We start from the raw sequence: 27879 nt of genomic DNA, 5'->3' as shown, positions 1-27879 counted from the left end.
GCTTCTCATTATAGTGGCTTCTCTTGTTGTGCAGCACGAACTCTAGGCACTCAGGTTGCAGTAGTTGTGGCACACAGGCTCAGCAGATGTGGCTGGAGGGACCTAGAGTGTGGGGTCCGTAGTTTTGGTCCACAGGCTTAGCTGCTCTGCAGCATATGGGATCTTCTTCGACTAAGGATTGAACCCATGTCCCCTGCATTGGCAGGCAGATTCTTATACACTGTGCCACCATGGAAATCCTAATATTACACTTTTTAAAATTAATTTTTATTGGATTATGGTCACTTTACAATGTTAAGTCAGTTTCTATTGTACAGCAAAGTGAATTAAAAAAAATACGTGTGTGTGTGTGCGTGTGTGTGAAGTCGCTCGGTCGTTTCCGACTCTTTGTGACCCCATGGTCTGTAGCCTACCAGGCTCCTCTGTCCATGGGATTTCCCAGGCAAGAGTACTGGAGTGGGTTGCCATTCCCTTCTCCAGGGGATCTTCCCAACCCAGGGATCAAACCCAGGTCTCCCACATTGTAGGCAGACGCTTTACCGCCTGAGCCACCAGGGAAGCCCTATATACATATATATATATATATATACCCCATCTTTTTTGGATTTCCTTCCCGTTTAGGTCACCACAGAGCACTGAGTACTATGTATATGTACTAAGTATAATACTATACTTTTATATTAAAAAATGATCCCTTGTTTGTCTGAAGTTCAAATTTAACGTGGAGTCCTGTATTTCTATTTGCTAAATAATGGCAACTGTCAGGCCCACCTCCACTACAATGATGGATGAAATAAAAATGCACATAAAAAACAACACTGTTATATCCACTTTTGATTTGCTAACTCAGAATTTTTCTCTTCAGAATATATAGCATGTAGATAATATAGAAAGTAAGAAAAGGAGTACGGTGATATTACTCAGATAGCCTCAGTTTCCCAAACTGTGAAATGGAAAGGGTTGGACCAGATCTAAAATTCCTGTAAACCACTGAATTATTAACAAACCTTTACCCTTACCAAATTTAGTTATCAATGTCTGAAATTCTCATGTCTTCAGGAAGGTTTCTTTACAAAAGCAAATAGCCAACCAACTCAATTTGTCATCCATTTCTACTTTTTCAAAAGGAATTTCTGAAACCTATTTTTGCACGGCTCACCAGTGGTAACATCTCCTCTTAGAGTGCTTTTAATGTTCTCTAATATTTGCTACCTTCTACAGATTCTGTCCACAGTCCACTACAACAGAAATGCTCAGGGGTTACAGAGAAAATAGTGCTCCTGCATACTGATTACACCAGGGGCCATGATCACACATGGTAATCCCTGATGTACTGCTTACCAAAAACTCATATTATTTTAGTAATGATCCAAAATTATTCTAAGGTAGAGATATGCCATGAACTCTTCAAGTCAGGAAGGAATAAACAGCAGGCGTCTAATTCATGCTGACTTAAGACAGTCTACAGTATTAGCATTAATCATTAGGAAGGAGTAGGAATTATGGCTCTCTGTACATACAAATTTAGTTTTACTCAAACGACTTTGATCAAGTAACCAATGTTGGTATCTGTGATACCGATGGCATCTAACTTGGTCATAGTTGTTTAACAAAGACCCTTGAGCTCCTCTCGAAAGTCTGAGTTTAGGCACTGATCATATGAGAGCAGAAAAGCTCCTATTTTTTGTTTCATTCAAATTATTTCTCCTGCTTTAACTGTTTTGATTTGGGCTGCTGCTGCTGCTAAGTCGTTTCAGTCGTCTCCAACTGTGTGCGACCCCACAGGCGGCAGCCCACCAGGCTCCTCTGTCTCTGGGATTCTCCAGACAAGAATACTGGAGTGGGTTGCCATTTCCCTCTCCAATGCATGCTAAGTCGCTTCAGTTGTGTCCAACTCCATGCAACCCCATGGACAGCAGCCCACCAGGATCCTCTGTCCACAAGATTCTCCAGGCAAGAATACTGGAGTGGGTTGCCATTTCCTTCTCTTTGATTTGGGCAATTATGCTAATTATAGCAGCAGACTATGGTCCACGGGTCAAACCTTGCCCTCTGCTTATTTTGCAATGAAAGTTTTATTGACCCACGGCCATGCCCATGTATGTGTGTAGTATCTATGACTGCTTTCACACTACGACAGCAGAGTGGTTGGCAATAGACTGTATGGCTCACAAAATCCTTAATATATACTATCTGCCCCTTCTGTAAACTTTGCCAATCCCAGTTGTAAATGACTAACATTACTCCCACATTTAAAAAAAGAGAAATGAAGTGACAGTATTCCAGGCTCTATATCTTTGGGGCAACAATTTTCTACAAATGGATGGTAGCTTTCCAGTGCAGGAGTTATTTCCAGCACAATCAAAAACTCAGCCTCTGCAACCTCTAAAGTGCCCAGGGAATGTTTTTGGTGTAGTAGCTCATAGAGTTAACCATAGTTTCAATGGAACACCACTCCTCAGTCTCAGATATTCTTGAAAAGATCCAAAGGATAAACACACAGGCACAGAAGTATGGGAAAACACCTTTCTTCCTGCTTCAAGTCCAGCATTTCAGGAGACGAAATTACACAGTGACAAGCACACATGTGGGATGGCTGCTGCCACCAGCATCTGTAGTCTGATGAAGGAAATGCAGTCAAACAGGAAACCAGAAATTGCCTCCATTTGGCGCTGGTGCCTTTGAGGGTATTGTCACTGTTACAGAGATTTAGAATTTAAATCAACATCGTTCTGTGGTTTCACCGCTTTAGGCAGGAAGAGTGTGTGATAGGAAAGAACAACTATCTTCAAAACTAAGACTACTGGGAGCCTTAAAACATCTCCACACAGGTGCCTTGAAGGACAGACTTGAAGGCCAGAGGGCATATTATGGTTTTTGAGAGGCCTTCGCTGAACGGCACCTCCTCCGCAGTAATCAACCATGAAGGGCCCCTTGCGATCTCCTTTCTGTTCCCACAGAAAGCCCTTGTAAGCAGACATGACACACTCACAGTTACTGATATTTTACGCCACAGAAAATTAAACACAGATATTCCTCTAGTTGAGAGGAGCAGGAAGAAGAAGAAGAAGGAAAAAAAAACCCATAGTAACTGTTGCTAAGTTTGGCTTTATGGTATTGACAGAGTAGATGGCTTACCAAATAAAAACTTTAAAAACTGGGTCTAATGCAATCCTTCAACCCCTGTGGGGGATCAAAAGGGGCTCTCCCACTGGGATGGAAGCAGAGCTGAGGCTCTTTCACCCTCCTTCAGTTCTGCCTCCTCCATTATGGACCATCTTTCACTCCCTGAGGCCACGTCTCCCTTCCCCTTGTTGGTCTAAATGTGTGTCCTGGGCCTTAAGTCCCTGGGCTCTCCCTGGACAAACAAGAGAATCAAATACACACCCACACCCCCGGAGGGAGAGACACCCCAGCTCATCTCACTTCAGCGGTGGCCAGAGCGCAATATGCTTGAAGTGAAGTATTAGTCACTCAGTCATGTCCGACCCTTTGAGACCCCATGGACTACAGCCCACCAGGCTCCTCTGTCCATGGAATTCTCCAAGGGATCTTCCTGACCCAGGGATCGAACCCTGGGTCTCCTGCACTGCAGGCAGACTCTTTACCACCTGAGCCACCAGGGAAGCTCCAATATGCTTCTTTTTTTATTCAAATATTTAAAGAATGTCTCCTATCTGCCAGGATTTGTACTTAGGTTCAAAAGGGAACAAAAACAGCCCAGTCTTCTCAGGGCATTGATAGGTGGAGTGGCACCAGGAGGAAGACAGCAGACAGATAATCCCCCAGAGTCTAAAATTATACTATAAACAAGTCTAAGACGATGAGGGTATAAATTGTGTTCAGCATTGTGAGGGTGAGGAGCGGGAGTGTGAGAATATAAGGGGGAATCGTCATTTTTATCAAGGCATCTGAGAAGGCTTTGGCTCCACCGAAGTACATTTAAAATGAAACTAGAAGGATGAGCAGGTGCAGAAGCCCTAAGGACGAGAAGGTCTGGCTCAGTCAAGAGAGGTGAGAGTGAGGCTGGGAAGAGGAGCAATCCCTTCTAAATCAGAGCAGTGACTTTTACTCATTCTAAGTACAATGGGAGGCCATTAACAGGGGAGGAAGAGACCATCCCTGTGTGAGGACTGGTCCTGAGGGGTAGGAGCAGAGGCCCAGGAGATGATGGAGGTCTGCTTTGGGAAGGGGAGGGGGGAGGCATGCAATAGGTGTGCAGAACAGCAGCATTAATCCAGGTGTATCTGGAAAGCATGATCAACAGGAGATATACGGACAAATGAGGGAGAAAGAGGCACCATGGATGTCTCTCGATTTGCTAGCATGAGCTCCTGGGTAGGTAGCACACCATTTACCAAGATGAGAAATACTTTTGGAAGATACTGTAGGGTGAAGCATCGAGAATTCCACTTTGTAAACCACACAGCATTATCTGTAAAGAGCACAGCAAGATTTACTGGCTTCTCTGCAAGCTTCTGTGCTTCTGCGTTCATCATCTGTAAAACGGGAATTACGTACCAACTTCATGACTGTTGCGATAAAAAAGCTGATGCATATAAAGTGAAACACTTAGCATGCAAACAATAATCTCAATAAAAGATTAGCAGCTATGGTTATTATTCTGCACTTGAAATGTCTTATCAGCAACCTTAGTAAAATGTCCAATAGGCAGTTAGATAGCTGAGCTCTACAGCTCACAACTCTCCTGGTGGGAGATAGCGGAAAGGATCCTGTATGTTCAGGGCTTGAGTGTGCTGCTGTGAGATTATGAATCAGGCATCTAGTTGGAGACTTCGTAATAGCAATTAAAGATTTATTTTTGGCTAAAAGGTCAACATGTGGGTATCAACAACATAAAGATGGCACCCGAAGTTGTAGAAAACACAAGTATTTGATGCAGAAGTGAGTCCAGGGGAAGAAAAACAGAGTCAAGGAATGAGCCTGTAGGGAGTTACCTAAATTCAAACACAAAACAAAGGTTGAAAAGTTGAAGGAAAGGCAATAGACATAAAAAGGTTCTGTACATTTACCTATTTCTTCAAACCGAAAAATGACAGTCAATCTTACAGGAGAATCAGTAACTCCTTATATACCAGAAACATATACAAAGATATATTTGCAAGAACATTTACTATAATACTATAAAGAGCAAAAATGACCTAAAACAACCTAAATCAACAATAGCAGACTGATCAGGTAAAGTGTGGTTCATCTATGTAAGAAAATAAATGTACAGCTAAGTAAACATCAGGTCATAGATGATTTACTGGGAAAATATTCACATTTTATTGGTACCTCAAAAAAGTAGGCTACAAACTAGCATGGACAATGTTTTGTTTTAAATACTGAGTGTTTCATTTTTTAAAAAGATATATAATAGGAAAAAAAAAACCGAGCAGGGCATACAATACCAGAAAATTAAAGTTAATTCTGGATAATAAGATTTTAGGTGATTTTTTTTCTTTCTTTGTACTTTTTTATTTTTCAGATATAGCATGAGTAGATGCTACTTGTATAGGAAGAAAATGAAACAAGCCAGATAATTTTTACTCTTCCTTAAAAATACCTGACACTCTTTGTCCTCAAATCCCCAAACCAAAGCTCAGGAGAACTGAGACTGAAGACTTGACACAAACATCTCCATTCTCCTCCTTGCAGTAAAAGGAACCAGACACTGCTGCAGGGACAGACAGCAGTATTTCCTGAGCCTTCTATCATGAAATAGAACCATGTTCTCCACCCAGGGGCTGTTCTTTTCTAACTGTAAAACAACTGACATCAGGCTCATGAATTGGACTATATTCTTTGTTGATCTTTAACAACACACACTGAGAGAAAATCATAGAAAAAGATTCGTTTCGGTGTAAAAAGAGAAAGTCACACAAACTTCCAGTTTGCACATATTTACATACCATCACACCCACAACCAGATCTGAAATTTCTTCTAAAGAAACGTTAAACATTTTTAGAGGACCTTCACTTCCCTATAGCACTCAAAATTTGTCAAGAAAAATTACATAAATAGGCTTCGCAACAGGGGATTAAATGCTTTCTGATAGAAGCAAAAGAGCCAGGTCTCCTTTTCCTCCAGTACATGGTATCTGTGCAACCTTGCCTAAGTAATTTCGCTTTTCTTAGTTTTCTTATCTAAAAGTGGGGAGAATAAAACTTTCCTAGCAGGAACCTTCAGGTTTGGAGGACAAAACAGCTGCATGACCCAAATCACACTAACATCCTTCTCGAAAGACCACAGAATCAATAAAAGGGCAAATATTATCATGAGACCCAAACCACTCAGCATTATTAGGAAGAGGGAGTACCACAAGCTTCACACTACCTGTGAGTGGAGAAATAAACACCAACTTCCAGCTCAGCTTCTGCTGCTGCTACAATCCAGGGCGTGTGAAGAGCAGGGAAGCCCTGTGAACAGGAGAAAAGGGACATGGAGATGAAGTTCAAGCAGAATCACCCCCAGAAAGGGAACGATAGTCCTGCACTAACAGCCCACACACCACACTCAGGCCTGAGACCTGGCAGTTCTCAGCACCTGCTACATGGCAAGAAAGGGCTTAAAGGTGAGAGAGACCCAGGACCCAGAAAATGAGTGCTTCTGGAAGAGAAAGAAGTAAAGGAAGCAGTGGTGCCAGGATGGTGAAGGATCTTAGAAGGAGAAATTGAGGATACCGCACACCCCAGATCCTCTCCATCCGCCAGCACACGGTCATCCCTTACAGAAACTGCACCCCTGACAGAAATGAGCGCTCCCGAACCAGGAAACATTCATGAAATGCCCAGGAATAGAAAACTATCAGCACAAAATCAAACAGCTGCTGAAAATTCTCTCCACCAAAAATCATGAAACAGAAGACAACCGTAACACACCATTCCAAACTGAATTAAATATGCTCACACAAGCACTTGGGGAGTTAAAAACACTTAGAATCAGAAACACAAAAATTAACAACAGAAGTAGGCAAAGAACAAAAAAGGAAGAGATGCAACGAGAGTTGGCTGAAATCAACAGTCAACAAAAGAAAAAGACAAAGGATGCTTTCTTCAGAACAGAAAAATAACTTACAAGATACCCAAGAGAAAACAGGTTTGAGTTGAAATTTAATAAGTGGGACAGAAGATTAAAGCCAACAAAAGCAGGAAATAGTCAAGAAGTGGGGATGTTTGGGAAATGGTGAGAAGTCGGATACACAGCAGCAGAAGGACAAATTACAGAGAGAGAAAATTGACAGACGAGACTGGAACCAAATTTATTCACTCAACAAATATTTTTGAGTGTCTACTGCATTCAAGGCCCAGTTGCTAGTCACTGTGAATGGAATTGGCTCCTGCCCTGTAGGGAAGACAAATAGGAGTCAGGGACCTTTCATCAGGAGAGTGATATAATCAGACTACATTGAGAGGACAGTAACTCTAGAAGCAGAATGGAAGGCTCTCTGGAGCGGGCGAGACTGAAAGGGAGGCTAATTAGGAGGCCATAATAAATAATTCTAAGAAAAGAGTATCAAGGTTTCCCGATAACCCCGTATAAAGATGCCACCAAGGCTGCTATTTCTGGGGAAACTGGGGAATGATTCTGTAATAGATGGAAAGAGTTTCTGCTCCATTCTGGGCATCGTGTGGTATGATATGCGGAGATCGGAACCTCAGGAGAGCACAGGAACTGGAGATGCTGGCGATGGTCATCTTTTGGTTGATAGGGGCAGCCACTGGATGTGAAGAGATGGCCGTGGATAACTCTGTTCCTATGCCTCAGAGGACAACAGACCTTCAGCGTCAATACTTAAGGGGTAGAGGAGAGGTGGCGCACTGGAAGCCAGAGCCCCAGCAGGCGCCCCGAGTCCAGACCACAGGAGGAGACACTCAGAAAACGGCGGCTGGCCCACTGAGGCAGTCTCCATGGAGACCAAGAGAGGAAGGGCCCAGACGAGAACGCAGACGCCGCTGGAGAGCTTACTGATGAGGAACTTCCAGGCTGAGGGGTGAATGGCATTCACACAGGAGATTTAGGTCATGCTCTCACGGCTGGGGGAAGAAGGGAGGCAGAGGACGGTGACAGGAAGGGGAAGCTGGATCGAGAGAAAAACTTGGAGAGGAAAGATAGGAGAGAACCAGCGGTAAGGGCAGAACTATTGCTGTCGTTCAGCCGCTCGGTCGTGCCTGACTCTTGGCGACCCCGCGGACTGCAGCACGCCAGTCTTCCCTGTCCTTCGCCATCTCCCGGAGCTTGCCTAAACTCCTGTCCACTGAGTCCGTGAGGCCATGCAACCATCTCATCCTGTCATCCCCTTCTGGTCAGAACTACAGAAACACCAAAAGAGGACAGACTGGTAAAGCAAGAGAGGAAGGGGTCAGGGTCTAGATGGAGGCTTTGAGGTCTCTTCCAAACCTGTGAGAGCAAGGAGGACGGGGTCTGTGCAGGGCGCCGGGGCACATGAACGTGTTCCCCTTCTCTGAACTCCTATAGGCCTCGTCTATGGAGTTTCCGGCTGGGAGCTTAGAGTCTAAGACACTGCTTTGTGTGCCGGTCCTGCCACTTACAACCCATATACCCACGAACATGTCGTAAAGCATCTGAAGCTCAGTTTTGCCATCAGTAAATTAGGCAGAGCCCTAGAGTCACACACACTCCCACCTACTTCATACGATCGTTTCGAGGCCCCGAAACACAGCATGTAGGCAGATGCACCTTAAAAGACAGAACAGCCCCATGGATAAATCCTTGGCTCTTACCATTCCATGTATACTTGTTTCTCACTAAAGGAGGATTAGTTCAACCTCCATGCATTCCACACAGGCTTTAACAGAGTATTTTGTACCCAGGTCACCATGCACTGACTTGGACTAACACCAGCCTGCTCCTCACAACAGTGTGAGACTGCGTTGTTTTCCACGTTCCACAGGGTTACACAGGGACACCACCATCCCTAAACTCAGTTCCCAGCCTGAGCTTTTAGTAAGTCTCCTAGCAAACAACAGAAAATGCTTTGTAACAGCATTTTCAAATTAGCAGAAATGCAATTTATCAAAAGCCTTCCATATGTTATGATTTTTTTTAATTAAGAAGAAAACAGTAAGCAATCGTATTTCAAGCATGCTCAGCCAATGGATCTAGAAAAGACATCTAGAGAAAATTCAACCACTACCTCCCAGCTGATCAAGGAGACAGGCACTCCCCCACACAGCCCGCCAAGTGGCAGAAACCCACAGGGAGTAGAAGACACGCTCTAGTTCTGCCAAATCACCAAGTAAGAAGTTGCTGCAGTCAAATCCATCATGCCACTTCACATTTGCATCCCCTTTAGCCCTGAAACGAAGCATACTCTGGAAAAGTACATTTTAATATGGCTTAGGCTAGAGCCTTACCTACCATTCAATCAAAATCTTATTATAGAGATAATACTGGATCTGTTACTTACACTAGGTAGGGGGAAGAAATAACACATGCAGAGAAATAAGTTTTTATTTCACAACCGAAGCAGCAAATTATTTTTGCTGTTCTACACAGTACAGTAAGGCTCATACATTTTAAACAACCTAGATAAAATTATTTTTTCCATTCGAGGCAAATCTCAGTAGTGATTTAAAATTAAATTGTTAACCAAGTGTCAGGAACCATGAAATAAGCATAAGTGGTAGTCTCTCTTTGAATAGAAATACCAGGATATTCAGAATCACATGAAACTCTAAGAGCACAAAGAGCAGTAGCAGCAGCTATCAAATGCCTTCAATTCAAGACAGCCATCAACTTTCTACCTCTAATCCTAAGGGGGAAGTGTTAGCAATGTGAGGTTATTATTATCCTCTTTTTATTGAAGACATTCACTTGGTCACTTATGCAATATATTAAGCCTCTATTATTACATGCCAGACAGTGTTGGGGATTGGGGATATGGTGATACACCAAACAGATCTGCCCTTGTTCTCATGGACTTATGGTCTGACGAGAGAGAGAGATTAAAAAAATTAAACAGCTAAGCATATGATTCAGTTCAGTTCAGTTCAGTTGCTCAGTCGTGTCTGCCTCTTTGTGACCCAAGGAATCGCAGCAAGCCAGGCCTCCCTGTCCATCACTAATTCCTGGAGTTCACTCAGACTCATGTCCATTGAGTCAGTGATGCCATCCAGCCATCTCATCCTCTGTCATCCCCTTCTCCTCCTGCCCCCAATCCCTCCCAGCATCAGAGTCTTTTCCAATGAGTCAACTCTTCGCATGAGGTGGCCAAAGTACTGGAGTCTCAGCTTTAGCACCATTCCTTCCAAAGAAATCCCAGGGCTGATCTCTCCTTTAGAATGGACTGGTTGGATCTCCTTGCAGTCCAGGGGACTCTCAAGAGTCTTCTCCAACACCACAGTTCAAAAGTATCAATTCTTCGGCGCTCAGCTTTCTTCACAGTCCAACTCTCACACCCATACGTGACTACTGGAAAAATCATAGCCTTGACTAGACGGACCTTTGTTGGCAAAGTAATGTCTCTGCTTTTCAATATGCTATCTAGGTTGGTCCTAACTTTCCTTCCAAGGAGTAAGTGTCTTTCAATTTCATGGCTGCAATCGTCATCTGCAGTGATTTTGGAGCCCCCCCAAAATAAAGTCTGATACTGTTTCCACTGTTTCCCCATCTATTTCCGATGAAGTGATGGGACCAGATGCCATGATCTTAGTTTTCTGAATGTCAAGCTTTAAGCCAACTTTTTCACTCTCCCTTTTTACTTTCATCAAGAGGCTTTTTAGTTCCTCTTCACTTTCTGCCATCAGGGTGGTGTCATCTGCATATCTGGGGTTATTGATATTTCTCCCGGCAATCTTGATTCCAGCTTGTGCTTATAAACATTAAATACTAGAAGGAAAAGATATGGTCCTATGAGAAATAAATAACAGGGACTGAATTCAACTCAAGAGGAGAAGAAGGCTTCTTGGAGGAATTAGCAATTTAAGCTAAAAACTGAAGGCCAAAGTGGGAGGGGAAACTCTAGCTAAAAGGATCAGCATGTGCAAAGGTTCTGCGGCAAGAAAGAGCTAGGCATACTACAGACCTGAAAAGAGACCAGCGGAGCTTGAGCAGAGTATGCCAGGACAGGAAGGAGTGAAATGAAGGGACGCTTGTAGATAGGAACCAAATATTCAGAGCCAAATAAAGGATTTGCATTTTGCTTTGTTGTTTTCATTTCCTAGTGCAACAGAAAGCAGTGAAAGGCTTCAAACAGGGTACAGACAGAATGGGACTTGTATTTTTAAAAGAATGGATGGAGAAGGATAAGAAATGGGAAAGCTATGGCAATGGAAATGGGAGAAGAAGATGAGCTTGGGAGATATTTCGGAGATGAATGGATAGAATTGCTCAATAAGGGTGCAGGACAGCAGTGAGCGAGTGATGCATCAAACAAGATCCCTGGTGTCCGACTGGAGCAACTAACTGAATGGGGAGCTATCTCATACAAGGTCAGAGGCACAGGCTTAGCCGGTGATTAAGGTTGGTTTTGACCAAAATGTTAAAAAGTTAAAGATATCTGTGGTATCTCCCGGTAGAAATGTTAAGTAAATGCTGGGATAATATGAAACAGAAGTGTAACACGTGGCATTTCATTCTTACAATCTAGGTTAGTAGCTACATCAGGTAAAGGTTGTCCAGCCTCCTTTGAAGGAGTCATTCCCACCCTGTCACTCACTTCCTGGAGAAGGAAATGGCAACCCATTTCAGTATTCTTGCCTGGAGAATCCCATGGATAAAGGAGCCTGGTGGGCTACAGTGCATGGGGTCGCAAGAGTCAGATACAATTGAGCAACTAACACACACACACACCCCACACACACACACCCCTCTCACACACACTCACTTCCAGACACAGTCCATTCCCTGCCAAGGAGCAAACCAAAGAGATAGGTACATAGGTCCTCTCTAAGAACTGTGAACAGTGCTCGTTTTTGAGTAGAGCAATTTATATCCTGAGAAAGCAAAGAAGTCTTTGAAATATACCAGCTACATGGGGTTGTAGATTTTATGAATTTTTATGTTATCAATTTTATATAACTTATAAATTATATACTTATATAGCATGTGCAAGGGTGTGCTAAGTCACTTCAGTCATGTTTGACTCCTTGCGACCCCATGGACCAAAGCCCACCAGGCTCCTCTGTCCACGGGATTCTCCAGGCAAGAATACTGGAGTGGGCTGCCATGTCCTTCTCCAAGGGATCTTCCCGACCCAGGGAGTGAACCAGGGTCTCATGTCTACCTGCAGTGGGAGGCAGGTTCTTTAGTACTAGTACCACCTGGGAAGCCCCATATGTATATTTATATAGTAATAAAATGTATGAAATATATAATATTATTTATTATTTTATTTATTTATAAATAAATTTTATATCTGAAAATGCAAGTACATTTTTGAAGGCTTTATTTGTCCATATATCGTATATATTGTTTCTCAGCTGTAGTATAGAAAAAACTTAAAATGATAGTTTCTTTTTTTAATGTTTAAGACAGGGCTTAGACGGTTAAGTGAGCTCATGTAACATCTCTTTGATAAAAACGTATGGCATTAACATCCTACTCCCACTGTGGCCAACTAGTAGCATTTTGAAAAACCCCACAAGATAGTACCAATCACTGTTTACATCAGCCACTGGTTTACGGTCTCAGGTTACCGGAACTTCTAATTCATTCATATCTGACCCCTGGGTTGATTTTTGTTTGCTTTTAACTAAATTTCCATGATTCAAATGTTTTGTTCATTCAAAACTTCCACCGATTGAAATATGAGCAAAAACTGCTGAAGAAGCAGGCTCGTCACTCTTGACTTTGGGCAGGGCGACATTTAACACCAGCCAGACGGCCGAAGGAAAAAATGACGTCATCCACATCCTCTGATTCCCGGCGAAAGGGAGGAGAGAGGAGAGCAGACAGCGAAGCCAGGAGTGATGTGGGAAGTGAGATTACATTTTACTGGAACGCGGCTGCTGAGCTAGACAGCTGCTCAGAAAGGTTCTGGTAGTCAGTGAAGGCAGAAAGAACAGGCAGGTACTTTGTCAAATGAGATTAGAAGAGTCAAATGCTGTTACGCAGGCAAGAAAAACGCGCAGTCTTAGCTGTGAAAGATTAAGATTTAAGCGTTCCCTTTTCTTGTAGGGAACGCACATTTTCCATTTCTAAGCTACTTTAAAAGATAGCTTCTCAATCACTCTTTCATATTTTAAAATCATCTGAAAGCCACTCTTATCCAAGGCAATCATGTTAATTTGGCACAATTTTATCAAACATGTTTTTTAAAGGCACAAAATAAAACTTAAAATGACCAATACAGAGTCTGAAGTAACATAATTTCTGGAGTAAAAAGCCTATCTGTGCTTTATGCGCTTAATTGCCTTAAATATAAACTTCTGCCATGAGTATGTATCCGTGCAGAATGTCACTAATACATTTAAAGTATCAAATCAAATGGATTAAATATTTAATCACAAGCCATACCATGGTCATAGAACTAGGTCCCTAAAGTAAAAAGAAAAAAGCAAGAAGCAACTGTAATCCATTGCTGTCACATCATTTATTCAATAATTGTTTCTTAAGTGCCTAGTATGTATAAGGAACTATGTGATCAATTATTGAACCAATGGGTAGGGTGATCAATTACTGAATCAAAATTAGGACACTGTTTGAGACGTATCAATGGGCCTGTAGAAACGATTATCAAGGATAGTGGTACAGAAATAACAATAGCAATTATTAGCATTAACTTTTATTATGTGCTTATTATATGACTGGTTCTCAGTTAAGTACTTTTTTAAAAAAATTAATGTATTTTTTATTGAAGGATAATTGCTTTATAGAATTTTGCTGTTTTCTGTCAAACCTCAACATGAATCAGCCACAGGTATATATATATCCCCTCCCTTTTGAAACTCCCTCCAATCTCCCTCCCCACCCCATCCCTCTAGGTTGATACAGAGCCCCTGTTTGAGTTTCCTGAGCCACACAGCAAGTTACATTACATTTAGTAATGTAAGTTTCCATGTAAACTCTTTCCATACATCTCGCCCTCTCCGACCCTCTCCCCATCTCCATAAGTCTGTTCACTATGTCTGTTTCCCCACTGTTGGCCTGTAAGTAAATTTTTCAGTTCCATTTTTCTAGATTCCGTATATATGTGTTAGAATACAGTATTGATCGTTCTGACTCACTCCACTGTGTATAATAGGTTCTAGGTTCATCCACCTCTTTAGAACTGACTCCTTTTTATGGCAAATTATTGTTTTTAGTTGTGGTAAAATACACATAAAATCTACCTTTTTAAGTGTACACTGCAGGGGCATTCAGGACGTTTATACTGTTGTGCAACCATCCACCTCCAGGCTCTTTTTATGCTGCAAAACTGAAACTCCGTACTCTTTTAAATAATAATTCCTGTGCCCTCCTCTCCAGTCCCCGACAACCATGATTCTTCTCAAGAAATTATGAGTTCATAAATATAGGAGAAGGAAATGGCAACCCACTCTAGCATTCTTGCCTGAAGAATCCATGGACAGAGGAGCCTGGTGGGCTACTGTTTGTGGGGTCACAAAGAGTTGGACATGACTGAGTGACTAAGCACAAGAATAGCTAAAAATATACTTCTATTTGAATTCACATGTATTTGTAGGATATCTTTTTCAACTAAAACACTAAAATCAAAAATCAAAATAAATAGTACTCATGTTTTTATATAATAAGGTATTAAATCTGGATTTTTTAAAATGAAGCATATTAAATTATTAGTAATATTTTAGAGAGAACAAAAAATTTTAAATATTAATTTCATCTTCCATAATCTGTAAAATTTCTATTTCCTAAGTTTTACAAGAATATTATCATATACATATTTATTAACAAATATCATATTTCAGATATAACATGCACAAAACATTTTATTGTTGCAGTGTGCAACCAAAAGCATTTGGGAACCATCGAAATAAAGGACTATGGGCCTATTAACAGGAATCAGTGAAAGAAGGAGGGGGAAGAAGTTTTACTTACATATTTTTTTCCTATTTTTGGTCACACCATGTGGCATGCAGGATTTTAGTTCCTCAACCAGGGATCAAACCCATGCCCTCTCCAGCTGAAGTGCAGTGTCCTAACCACTGGACTGCCAGGGAAGTCCCAGGAGTTTGTTTTCAAATATACATATAGTTTGTTTTAAAACATGCTGTGTTTCATGTGTCATGTAGAAGATCAAGTAGAGATTGCCAAAAGGCAAAAGGACACATAATCCTAGAGTTGAGCTGAGATGGAATCTATATTTAGAACTCATCCACACAGCAGTGACTAGAAGAGACATGAGAAGGGATAAGAATTGTGAAAAGGAACACAGCTGAGGATTACATGGACGAAAGTCCCCGAATTTAGAAAGTATCGGAGAAAGGAGAGCGAAAGGAAACAGGGAGACAGGAGTAGACCCAAAAGAATACACAGTTCAGTTCAGTTACGCAGTCGTGTCCAACTCTTTGAGATCCCATGAACCGCAGCACGCCAGGCCTCCCTGTCCATCATCAACTCCCAGAGTTCACCCAAACCCATGTCCATTGAGTTGGTGATACCACCCAACCATCTCAACCTCTGTCATCCCCTTCTCTTCAGGCCCCTAATCCCTCCCAGCATCAAATGAGATGGATACAATTAAAGATGAGGCTACAGTGTCAAATGGAGAAGGCAATGGCACCCCACTCCAGTACTCTTGCCTGGAAAATCCCATGGATGAAGGAGCCTGGTGGGCTGCAGTCCATGGGGTCGCGAAGAGTCGGACACAACTGAGCAACTTCCCTTTCACTTTTCACTTTCATGCATTGGAGAAGGAAATGGCAACCCACTCCAGTGTTCTTGCCTGGAGAATCCCAGGGACAGGGGAGCCTGGTGGGCTGCCGTCTATGGGGTCGCACAGAGTTGGACATGACTGAAGTGACTTAGCAGCAACAGTGTCAAAAGCTGCAAAAAACTAAGGAACTGAGCAAAAGCCATTCACTGGATTTGGCTGCCAGAAGAGCACTTTGGTCCTCTAAGAGTATTTTCAGTAACGGGTAGTGTTAGAAGCCGGATTCATGACCCACTGAATAGTGATAAAATGGAGATAAGGAGTTGTGAGCAGGCTACAAGGGAAATTTAATGATAATGGAAATGAAAAGAAAAGCAGAATGACAGAACTTTCTCAAGGTCAGGACTGGCCAGATGGATCACTGAAGGACCAGAGGTAAGAAAACTAGGCAGCCCTGCTGAGTTGGCTTACATGATATCCAAGCTATGGTAATGATGCCAAAAGAAGACAGAAAGGAGGCTGGGTGCCACGGGACGGACAGACACCCAGTTGGGTAGGAGGAAGAATGAAGGGAGAAAGAGTGGTAGGAAGCCAAGGTCAAAGATAGTGACTCTTTGGGGTCTCATATGTTGGTGGATAAATTGTTTCAAATTCTGATGAGGTCCAAGACCAAGCCATGGCTGTAGACTAATTCTGACATCCAGTGGGGGCAGGAAGGACTGCATCCTACATTCAGCTCAGCTCAGTTCAGTCGCTCAGTCGTGTCTGACTCTGCGGCCCCAAGAACTGCAGCACGCCAGGCCTCCCTGTCCATCACCAACTCCCAGAGTTCACCCTAACTCACGTCCATCGAGTCAGTGATGCCATCCAGCCATCTCATCCTTGGTCGTCCCTTTCCTCCTGCCCCCAATCCCTCCCAGCATCAGGGTCTTTTCCAATGAGTCAACTCTTTGCATGAGGTGGCTAAAGTACTGGAGTTTCAGCTTTAGTATCATTCCTTCCAAAGAACACCCAGGACTGATCTCCTTTAGAATGGACTGTTGGATCTCCTTGCAGTCCAAGGGACTCTCAAGAGTCTTCTCCAACACCACAGTTCAAAAGCATCAATTCTTCATTGCACCATCCTTAATATATTCCTACCAGCATCAGTCTTCAGAGATGACTTACTGATCAGAATTATCTCTGTTAAGGTTCACCAATCACACTATCACTTGATCTCCTTGTGTATCCCACAGCGCATATTAGTGACATGGCCATCTGAAGTTAGTCACCAGGGTTAGCTGGCCCACATGGAACTCAAACCTCTCTGACATCAAACTCCCCTGAGAGCTGCACATGCAGGAAGATGGTATCATGACAGAACAGCACATAATATTCCTTATGACAGGATGTATGTACATCATGACCCACAGTTATCTCTGCTCTCTAACATGGTGATGACTGGATCCAGCTCCACAACCAAGGCAACATTAGCTTTAATTTCTTGCCTTCTGGACTCTGTCTGAAGATATAAACATCATTAAGAACTGTTCCCTAAATTTATCACTTTCTTCCAAGATGAAGATACAAGAAACAGCTTCATCATTTTGGCTGCTGTCTTTTAGCATGAGACCTGTTCCAGAATGTCCTAGAATCTTAAAGGAACAATTTAATTTTTAAGGGACTGCAACAGCTAGAAACATAAGCAAATAATTCAGAAGAAAACACACGAGAATTTCATTTTAAAAAATAAAGGAGTCTCTTGAGAAATCTGTATGCAGGTCAGGAAGCAACAGTTAGAACTGGACATGGAACGACAGACTGTTTCCAAATAGGAAAAGGAGTACGTCAAGGCTGTATATTGTCACCCTGCTTATTTAACTTCTATGCAGAGTACATCATGAGAAACGCTGGACTGGAAGAAGCACAAGCTGGAATCAAGATTGCCGGGAGAAATATCAATAACCTCAGATATGCAGATGACACCACCCTTATGGCAGAAAGTGAAGAGGAACTAGAAAGCCTCTTGATGAAAGTGAAAGAGGAGAGTGAAAAAGTTGGCTTAAAGCTCAACATTCAGAAAATGAAGATCATGGCATCTCGTCCCATCACTTCACGGGAAATAGATGGGGAAACAGTGGAAACAGTGTCAGACTTTATTTTTGGGGGCTCCAAAATCACTGCAGATGGTGATTGCAGCCATGAAATTAAAAGACGCTTACTCCTTGGAAGAAAAGTTATGACCAACCTACATAGCATATTGAAAAGCAGAGACATTACTTTGCCAATAAAGGTCCATTTAGTCAAGGCTATGGTTTTTCCAGTGGTCATGTATGGATGTGAGAGTTGGACTGTGAAGAAAGCTGAGTACCGAAGAATTGATGCTTTTGAACTGTGGTGTTAGAGAAAACTCTTGAGAGTCCCTTGGACTGCAAGGAGATCCCACCAGTCCATCCTAAAGGAGACCAGTCCTGGGTGTTCTTTGGAAGGAATGATGCTAAAGCTGAAACTCCAATACTTTGGCCACCTCATGCGAAGAGTTGACTCATTGGAAAAGACTCTGATGCTGGGAGGGATTGGGGGCAGGAGGAGAAGGGGACGACCAAAGATGAGATGGCTGGATGGCATCACTGACTCGATGGACAAGAGTTTGGGTGAACTCCAGGAGTTGGTGATGAAGAGGGAGGCCCAGCGTGCTGCAATTCATGCGGTTGCAGAGTCGGACACGACTGAGCAACTGAACTGAACCAGTTTAAATTTTTAAAAACAGCAACCAAACATCTAAATATTATGCTGTTAAGCCTCAGGAATACAGATACCAAGTGATATAAATTTTTCTCCAAATAAAATGTGCATCAAATTATCTGCTCCAATGAATGGAAGAGGAGGTACAAATCAGTTCAGTTCAGTTGCTCAGTTGTGTCCAACTCTTTGAGACCCCACAGACAGCAGCATGCCAGATTCCCTGTCCATCACCAACTTCCAGAGCTTGCTCAAACTCATGTTTATCAACTCAGTGATGCTATCCAATCATCTCATCTCCTGGCATCCCCTTCTCCTCCCACTTCAACCCTTCCCAGCATCAGGGTCTTTTCTAATGAGTCGGCTCTTTGCATTAGGTAGCTAAAATATTGGAGCTTCAGTTTTAGCATTAGTCCTTCCAATAAATAGTCAGGACTGATTTCCTTTACGATTGACTGGTTGGATCTCCTTGAAGTCCAAAGGACTCTCAAGAGTCTTCTCCAACACCACAGTTCAAAAGCATCAAATTCTTCAGAGCTCAGATTTCTTTATAGTCCAATTCTCACATCCATACATGACTACTAGAAAAATCGTAGCTTGATTATACAGACCTTTGTTGGCAAAGTAATGTCTCTGCTTTTCAATATGCTATCTAGGTTGGTCATAGCTTTTCTTCCAAGGAGCGAGCGTCTTTTAATTTCACGGCTGCGGTCACCATCAGCAGTGATTCTGAAGCCCAAGAAAATAAAATCTGTCGCTGTTTCCACTGTTTCCCCATCTATTTGCCATAAAGTGATGGGACTGAATGCCATGATCTTCATTTTTTGAATGTTGAGTTTTAAGCCATCTTTTTCATTCTCCTCTTTCACTTTCATCTAGAGGCTCTTTAGTTCTTCTTTGCTTTTTGCCATAACGGTGGTGTTATTTGCATATCTCAATAACCTCAGGTTATTGCTATTTTTCCTGACGATTTTTATTATAGCTTGTGCTTTATACAGCCTGGCATTTCACATGATGTATTCTGCATATAAGTTAAATAAGCAGGGTGACAATATACAGCCTTGATGTACTCCTTTCCCAACGTGGAACCTGTTGTTCCATGTCTGGTTCTACCTATTGCTTCTTGACCTGCATACAGATTTCTCAGGAGGCAGGTCAGGTGGTCTAGTATTCCCATCTCTTTCAGAATTTTCCAGTTTGATGTGATCCATATAGTCAAAGGCTTTGGCGTAATCAATAAAGCAGAAATAGATGTTTTTCTGGAACTCTCTTGTTTTTTTTGATGATTCAACGGATGTTGGCAATTTGATCTCTGGTTCCTCTGACTTTTCTAAAACCAGCTTGAACATCTGGAAGTTCATGGTTCACGTACTGTTGAAGCCTGGCTTGGAGAATTTTCAGCATTACTTTGCTAGCATGTGAGATGAGTACAATTGTGCGCTAGTTTGAGCATTCTTTGGCATTGTCTTTCTTTGGGATTGGAATGAAAACTGATCTTTTCCAGTCCTGTGGCCACAGCTGAGTTTTCCAAATTTGCTGACATATTGAGTGTAGCACTTTCGCAGCATCATCTTTTAGGATTTGAAATAGCTCAACTGCAGTCCATCACCTCCACTAGCGCTCAACTGGAATTCTATCACCTCCACTAGCTTTGTTCATAATGATGCTTCCTAAGGCCCCCTTGACTTCACATTCCAAGATGTCTGGCTCTAGGTGAATGATCACACCATCGTGGTTATCTGGGTCATTAAGATATTTTTTGTTTAGTTCTTCCATGTATTCTTGCTGCCTCTTAATATCTTTTGCTTCTGTTAGGCAAATAACCCCAAGACTATGTACATATGTGTGTGTGTCTATATATATACATAAAATATCCATTTATAGATCTCTATAACTAATCTCCCCCCCCCAAATATTATGTAATTAAGTAATTTCAAACACCAAGACCAGTGCCTAGGCTTTTTGACAGACAATCTGTAAATAATAATTATAAAATTATAATGTGCTCAGTCATGTCTGACTCTTTGTGACCTCATGAACTGTAGCCTATCGGGTTCCTCTGTCCCTGGAATTTTCCAGGCGAGAATACCTGAGTAGATTGCCATTTCCTAGGATGGTTTTTATTCTACTACATCTTACTCACAGCGGCCCATCTATCTAATACTCTATTTATTAAAGACTTCCTGTGTACAGTGGCAGAGAGTACCCAGCAAGGCAGCAATCCTGGAGCTCATTAGGGAGGCTGTGCAGGAGTTCTCCACACACATCTGATAATATACGAGGTAGGAGTGAATGGACAGCCCGTAGACAAGTTAGAGCAAAAAGGAAAAAACCCAAGGCCGAACTCTGAATCAGTGGCTCTCAGGTTTAAGGAGCTTCTTAAATTAAAGAGACTACCCGTGGTGGATTCATGTCAATGTATGGCAAAACCAATACAGTATTGTAAAGTAAAATAAAGTAAAAACAAAATTAGAAAATAAATAAAATTAGAAAATAAAGAGACGACCAGACTCCATTCCTGAGAATCTGATTCAGAGCATTTGGGGTGGGGCCCAAGCAAATGGGCTTTGTGACAAGTACTTCAGATGATTCCAAAGCAGGTGATGTGCAGACCACCTTTTGAGAAACTTAACCCTATATTATAAAAAGGAAAAGCTGATAAATTGACCATTACCAAAATTAAAAATGTTTGCTCTATAACAGACTCCTTGTTTAGTTACTAAGTCGTGTCCGACTCTTTGTGACCCCATGGACTGTAGTCTGCCAGGCTCCTCTGTCCTTGGGATTTCCCAGGCAAGAATACTAGAGTGGGTTGCCATTTCCTTCTACAGACCCCTTGAAGTGAAGGGAAAGACAAGTTATAGACTGGAAAATTATTGATATTTGCATATATGAATAAACTCTGTGGATTGCCATCAATGTCATTTCCTGGTTTTGTTTTATACTATAGTGATGTAAGATCGTCCCTAAGAGATAGATACACAGGACCTCCCTGTACATTTTTAGGCAACTTCCTGTAATTATCTCAAAACAAAAAAATTTTTTTAAATGACTACCTGTCTGTCTAGCTATCATACTGATAATAAGCTGGTGAGTTATACTACAACCTGAAACAGTATTTATTTTAAAGACTTATCAACCAGCAAAGCTTGACAACTCACAACTTATGAAATCTTCAACAATGTTAACCTGAATGGCATAGGCATTCTCTTCATATTAATTCAGATGTTTATTGCTGTTGTCATTATCATTACCATTTCACTTTCTGAAGTCATATTACGACATACACCATAGAAACTGAGTAAATTATATGACTTCAAACATACGCAGTAGTTAACATTAAGAACTGTCAGGAAAATATTTCCATTTTCTCCTATTAATGTAATACTGAACAAATATTAGTTTTTAAGGCTTTATGACTAGATTATTCAAGAGCTTAATAGAGTTATAGGGAAAAGAAGACGACTGGCTGGCACTAAGGAACTGTCTCAACATATTAAATAGTGTGCCAGCAAGAGTATTTTCAGTATCTCAATTATTGTGAATAATAATACCACTTAATTAATAGCAATCATAAGGGAATTACTATGTGCCAGATACTGTGCTAATAATCTCATCATAAGTAGATCATCTTTCTTAATATATACAACCCATGAGGTAGGTACTGCTATGGAAGATGGGTAAAGAGAGAGATTTAATAGCTGGTCCATGACCAGAGCTCCTATGATGTTAGAACTCACGCTACGACTACTGCACATCCAACTGCCACTGCCCCCGCCCCAGCATCGCCACCTTACATTCCCAGACTAGGGATACCCCAGGTCTGCTCTGAAAATGCCAGAGAAACTAGGAGCTCGGGCTTCTGATCAAGTTTTTAATTTGACACCAAACACTCTAAGAACCAACTAGAGTATACAATAATGTCCACAGTAATTCCAGTTACTGTAGATGGATTAACGCTGAAACTCACACCCCACTGAGAAGCCTTGACCAATTCAGAGGAAGCAGCCATGGCAGAATAAGGCCAAGCAAAACAGATGGGAACGGCTACAAACTTTCAGAGAGCAAGGCCGTTCTACAGGAAGCCTCGTTCCAAGCATTCCTTCTGAGTATTTTCTCCTCATTTTTCTTAAAGCGGGAGCCCTAATTCCAAAAGAAGTATGTCTTGTTATTTTCACGTGTGTGTGTGAAGTCACTTCAGTTGCATCTGACTTTGTGACGCTATGGACCACAGTCCCTCAGGCTCCTCTGTCCACAAGGATTCTGCAGGCAAGAATACTGGAGAGGTTGCCATGTCCCCCTCCAAAGGATCTTCCCAACTTAGGGATCGAACCCATGTCTCTTAATCTCTTGCACTGGCAGGCAGGTTCTTTCCCACTAGCGCCATGTGGAAATTGCTATAATCTTTCAGAGAGCAAGGCCATTTGACAAGAACTACAAATTCAACGGAAGTGGTTGTTATCTGATTTCTAAATTTCACTTCTATGGTGTATTTCACTTCTGAAGCTAATTCAAGGATTTCTTTTGAGTATTTTCTCAATTTTTTTCTTAAAGGGAAGACCCTGATTCCAAACTTAAAGACTGAAGAAGTAAGTCTTGTTATTTTTACACTCGGACTATTAAACAGGTTTCTTGAATCAGCTGCTTTAGGTTGCTTGAAAAATTATAAAATGTGAAAAATAAAAATTTACAATTCCTAATGTTATGAAAATGAATACATCCCAGGCAGTACACCATGACAGTTTCTAGCCAAGTCTTTAGGAAATCTTTCTTATATAATGATTTATTATCCAATGTTAGTTGCAATTAAAAATTATCTGATAGTTAAAAAAAAACAGGAGTGCTGAGTCACTGTGAACCTTCTCACAGCAGCTGAACAAGAAGACCTGGGGCATAGGGGCGTGTCCTGCTTCCCTTACACTGAAGGGAAAGGTTCTAAAGAGGGGTGTTGCTGGGCGAGTTTTGAAAGACCAGTCTGAAGCTCTTAATCCAGAAAAAAGTATTGGGCTGAGTAGACACTCAGCGTCCTGGATATAAAGAACAATGCCCCCATGTGATTTAAGACAATAGAAACAAAAAGCAAATGTAATACATTATTTAAACTCTGAGAGTAATGAGCTAGGTAACTCAGTTTCCTCCTCTATGAGAAAATAAAAATAGTAGCTAATAATTGCTTAGTGAGCTGTGACAGGGTACTACTAATCTTCATATTTAACCATCACAACCACCTTATAACATAAATACTATATCCCATTTTTACATATGAAGAAACTGAGGCTCTGATAGATTCAACAACTTTTCCAAGATCACACAGCTGGGAGGGGAAAGCTAGGATTCAAATACAAGTCCTTGGAATCTGGAGCCTTCCCCTGCCCTTAGTCACAGTGCCCTATGCCTCCTGGATTAGAGGTTTCCAAACTTATCTCTTTGAAGTGAAGGTACTCGTGCGAAAGCACCATAAAGTACCGATAAAATAAATCTAAAGGTAATATACATCTTTATGCGATACCAAGTTATCTTAGGGTAAATTCGAGAATAGGCAAACAGCAAAACACGGTAAACATTTAAGAAAAACATACAGGAAAAACTTCAAATACAGGAAAGCTGTGCTGTGATTTATTTTGTGTGTGAAGTGAGAAACAGTTAACTATTGTTTTACCCAGTTTAAGGCTGTGAACTCCAGAACACCAGTGTCCAGTTCACAGGCGACAGGAGCAGTTTGAGAAACTCTAAAACGGATGTCAAAGATGTGTAAATCTGAACAAAGATTAACCTCTTATTTGTTTAAATTTATTAAATATGCTTATTCAATTTACAGAGACTTAACAGGATGTTATAGATGGTGAGGAGGTGGGGAAAGGACCACGGATGGGTGAATTGTTGTAGGTGGAAATGCACACAGATATTCACTGTGGTGCTAATTATAAAACAGAAAGTACAAGCAATGGAAATATTCCCACAACAGGAAATGATTAACTTACAGGATGCTATGTAGTCTTCAACAATGCAGATCTATATTACTGGTACAAAATGTACTCGTGCTATGAGTTAGACGGGAAAGGCAGATTACGAAAGAGCGAGAAAGCATAATTCCATTAAAAATCTTTATAGTCTAGGTAGCGGACACTCCCAAGTGTTAATAGCAATTATCTCTACAGGATGCAATTGGGACAATTATATATTCATTCTCTGAACAATCATACCTAAGGGTAAGTTTTTCCTTCCACCAGTGTGCCACACGAAGCCTTTTCCACTTCAAAGGAGTGGTCAAGGATAATCTTAGTGACTCATACGCTCCCTGGCACCTTTCAAGTTTACACATATTTCAGAGCAACTTTATTTTTTTTTTAAACTTTTTAATTTGTATTGGAGCATAGCTGATTAGGGGCTTCCCTGGCAGCTCCTACATTGCAGGAGACCCCGGTTTGATTCCTGGGTCAGGAAGATCCCCTGGAGGAGGGACAGGCTACCCACACCAGTATTCTTGGGCTTCCCTGGTGGCTCAGACATTACAGAATCTGACTGCAACGTGGAAGACCTGGGTTCGAGCCCTAGATCAGGAAGATGCTCTGGAGGAGGGCATGGCAACCCACCCCAGTATTCTTGGCCGGAGAATCCCCATGGAGAGAGGAGCCTGGCGGGCTACAGTCCATGGGGTCATGAAGAGTAGGACGTGACTGGGCGACTAAGCACAGCACAGCACATAGCTGATTAACAAACAATGTTGTGACAGGTTCAAGTGAACCGCAAAGAGACTCAGCCATAGATATACATGTATACATTCTCCTTCAAATTCCCCTCCCATCCAGGCTGCCACATAACATTGAGCAGAGTTCCATGTGCTACATATGGTAGGTCCTTGTTGGTCATCCATTTTAAATATGGCAATATGTCCAGGCAACCATAAGTTCATACTTTAAGTCTTTGACTCTCTTTCCGTCTTATAAGTAAGTTCGTTTGTATCATTTCTTTTCGTGCTTGAGTGCTTGGTCCAACTCTCTGCGACCCTATGGCCCATGGCCTGCCAGGCTCCTCTGTCCATGGGGTTCTCCAGGCAAGAACACTGGAGTGGGCTGCCATTTCCTTTTCCAGTCATTTCTTTTTAGATTCCATTTATAAGGGATATCATGCACTATTTCTCCTTCTCTGTCTGACCTATATCCCTCAGTTCCATAGCGCCTTTACTATTTCCCGAGGCACTGTATGCTTCCGTATTTCGTCTATTTGACTTAAGGAACCCACCCAATATGCCAATGAAATAATAAAACCTAGACTAAGTCCTAGGATGCAAAATAAATCAAACTGTACCCCTCTGCGATGAGACTTCAAGCCTCCTTCAGTGTCCATTCTCTCCTCCTTTCTTATAGAAACAGAACTCCCTCTACCACTCCACGGCCACAAATCACCCAGCAGCAGCCAGCCTGTCTACAATCCCCAGCCTCCCTTTCAGCTAGACATGGCCACCCAGCTCTCTCTACTCAACGGAATCTGAGCAGAAGGATGTGTGCAATTAGGCCTTTAAAAAAATAAATTGCTTGCCCACTCTATTTTCTCTCCCCAGCTCCCAGCCTTGCCACAGGTAGGGTGCAAAAGTGACCCTAATCAGCTAGTTTCTACTCTGTAGATGAAGTTAATGCTATAAGTGATTTGGAGAACAAGAAGGTATAAAGCACTAGTCTCTAAATGGCTTGTATGTCGGTGGTTTTCAAATTTCAGAGTACATCTCAATTACCTGCACGATTTGTTAAGCCCAGAGTGTTGGAAGTGTTAGACGTTCAGTCACACCCCACACTTTGTGACCCCATGGACCGTAGCATGCCAGGCTCCTCTGTCCATGGAATTCTCCAGGCAAGAATACTGGAGTGGGTAGCAATCCCCTTTTCCAGGGATCTTCCCAACCCAGCGATTAAACCCAGGTCTCCTGCACTGCAGGTGGATTCTTCACAGTCTGAGTGTTGGGCCAGTCTCCAATTTCAGATTCACAATTTGCATTTCTAGAAAGTCCCGAGGTGATATTAAAGCTGCTGGGCCATCTAGGGGAGGACATCGTGCTAATGAACGAACCAGAACTGCTCTTTCGTTAGGGTGGCCACTAGCCACGTGTGGTTACTGAGCACTTGAAAGGTGGCTAGTGAGACTGAGGAGCTGAATCTTTAATATTAGTGAACTTTAATTACCTAAGTACCAATATTTGGTTCAGTTAATGGAAAACTTTTAACTATGTTAAGAATATCTTGGGTATGTGAAACTACTTTTTTCAATTATATATTTTATGAACTCTAAACACTGACCAAGTACTTCTGATGAAAATTTAGTGTCTGAGTTGATATGTGCTACAAGGATAAAATATATATAAGACTTTGAAGACTTATTAAGATGAAAATTTAAGCTATTTCATTAATAAATTTTATACTGATTATATACTGGAATAATATTTTTATTACATTAAGTAAAGTATATTTATGAAACCAATTTCACTTATTTCTTTTTTAACATGGCTACTAAGAAATTTAATATTGTTACATATGTGGCTCACACTGCATTTTTACTGAATGGCAATGATCTAGATTAGTATGTGAATGAGAAAGAGAAAGTGGGAGACAGACCTTCTGTCTTGTATGAGCAGTTAGTTTTGTTTGCAGTCTCTTTATAATAGCTATTTAGCCTGAACCCTGTTATCCTCCTATGCAAAATGTACAATTTCCAAAGTCCTGGTGACAAACGTACTATGCTACTATTCCCTTTCCACTCATTCTAATCCTTGTTTCTTTTTTAATTCAACCTCAATTGCACAGAATTGGATTAATCACTATCTTTGATATGGAACACTTTCATATCTCTGGGCCACACAGGCTTCCCTCATTCACTCATCCTTCACATCTAATGTTGTAATATGGAACCATGAACCCACCACCCGAATCAAAAATTAGACTGTGACAATAACTTATTAATACCTACTCAATAGCCCTTCCAGTCTCAGCCTCCTGAGATAACAACCAGCCTGAATCCTGTACTCAACATTCTACTGCTTTCCTTTCTATGTATTATCATCTCATCTACATGGATTTCTAAAAACTATGCTTATGATTTTAGTTGCTTTTAAATTTATAGAAAAGGCAATATATGTAATATTTTTAGAATTTTTTCATCTTATATTGTGAAAACATCTATGTTGCAACCCTTTCATTATACTTTATTTTGATTATGGCATGTCTCCCACAGGGTGAATATAATACAGTTTACTCATCTACTCTCTTGTCCAGAGACACTGGGGTTTTCCTAGGTCTTGATGTTGTGTACTCTGCCACCATAAATATTTCTGTATATATGTGCAAGAATTTCTTTTACATATATACCT

The 27879-nt window shown here is 41.5% G+C and overlaps 1 protein-coding gene across 7 annotated transcripts in view; it reads right to left on the bottom strand.

Moving 5' to 3' along the window:
- OSBPL6 (oxysterol binding protein like 6) overlaps window positions 1-27879 on the bottom strand; it is a 223533-nt gene that overhangs the window by 152615 nt on the left and 43039 nt on the right. For all 7 annotated transcript variants that reach the window (XM_018065150.1, XM_018065127.1, XM_018065144.1 and 4 more), the window contains exon 2: window positions 6341-6423. The gene's annotated coding sequence lies outside the window, so the exon portion shown is untranslated. The remainder of the gene's footprint in view (window positions 1-6340; window positions 6424-27879) is intronic.

This window comes from Capra hircus, chromosome 2 (assembly GCF_001704415.2).
Source record: "Capra hircus breed San Clemente chromosome 2, ASM170441v1, whole genome shotgun sequence".
NCBI lineage: Eukaryota > Metazoa > Chordata > Mammalia > Artiodactyla > Bovidae > Capra > Capra hircus.
Note: the sequence above shows the minus strand (reverse complement) of the source record. Positions and strands in the feature narration are given on the sequence as shown.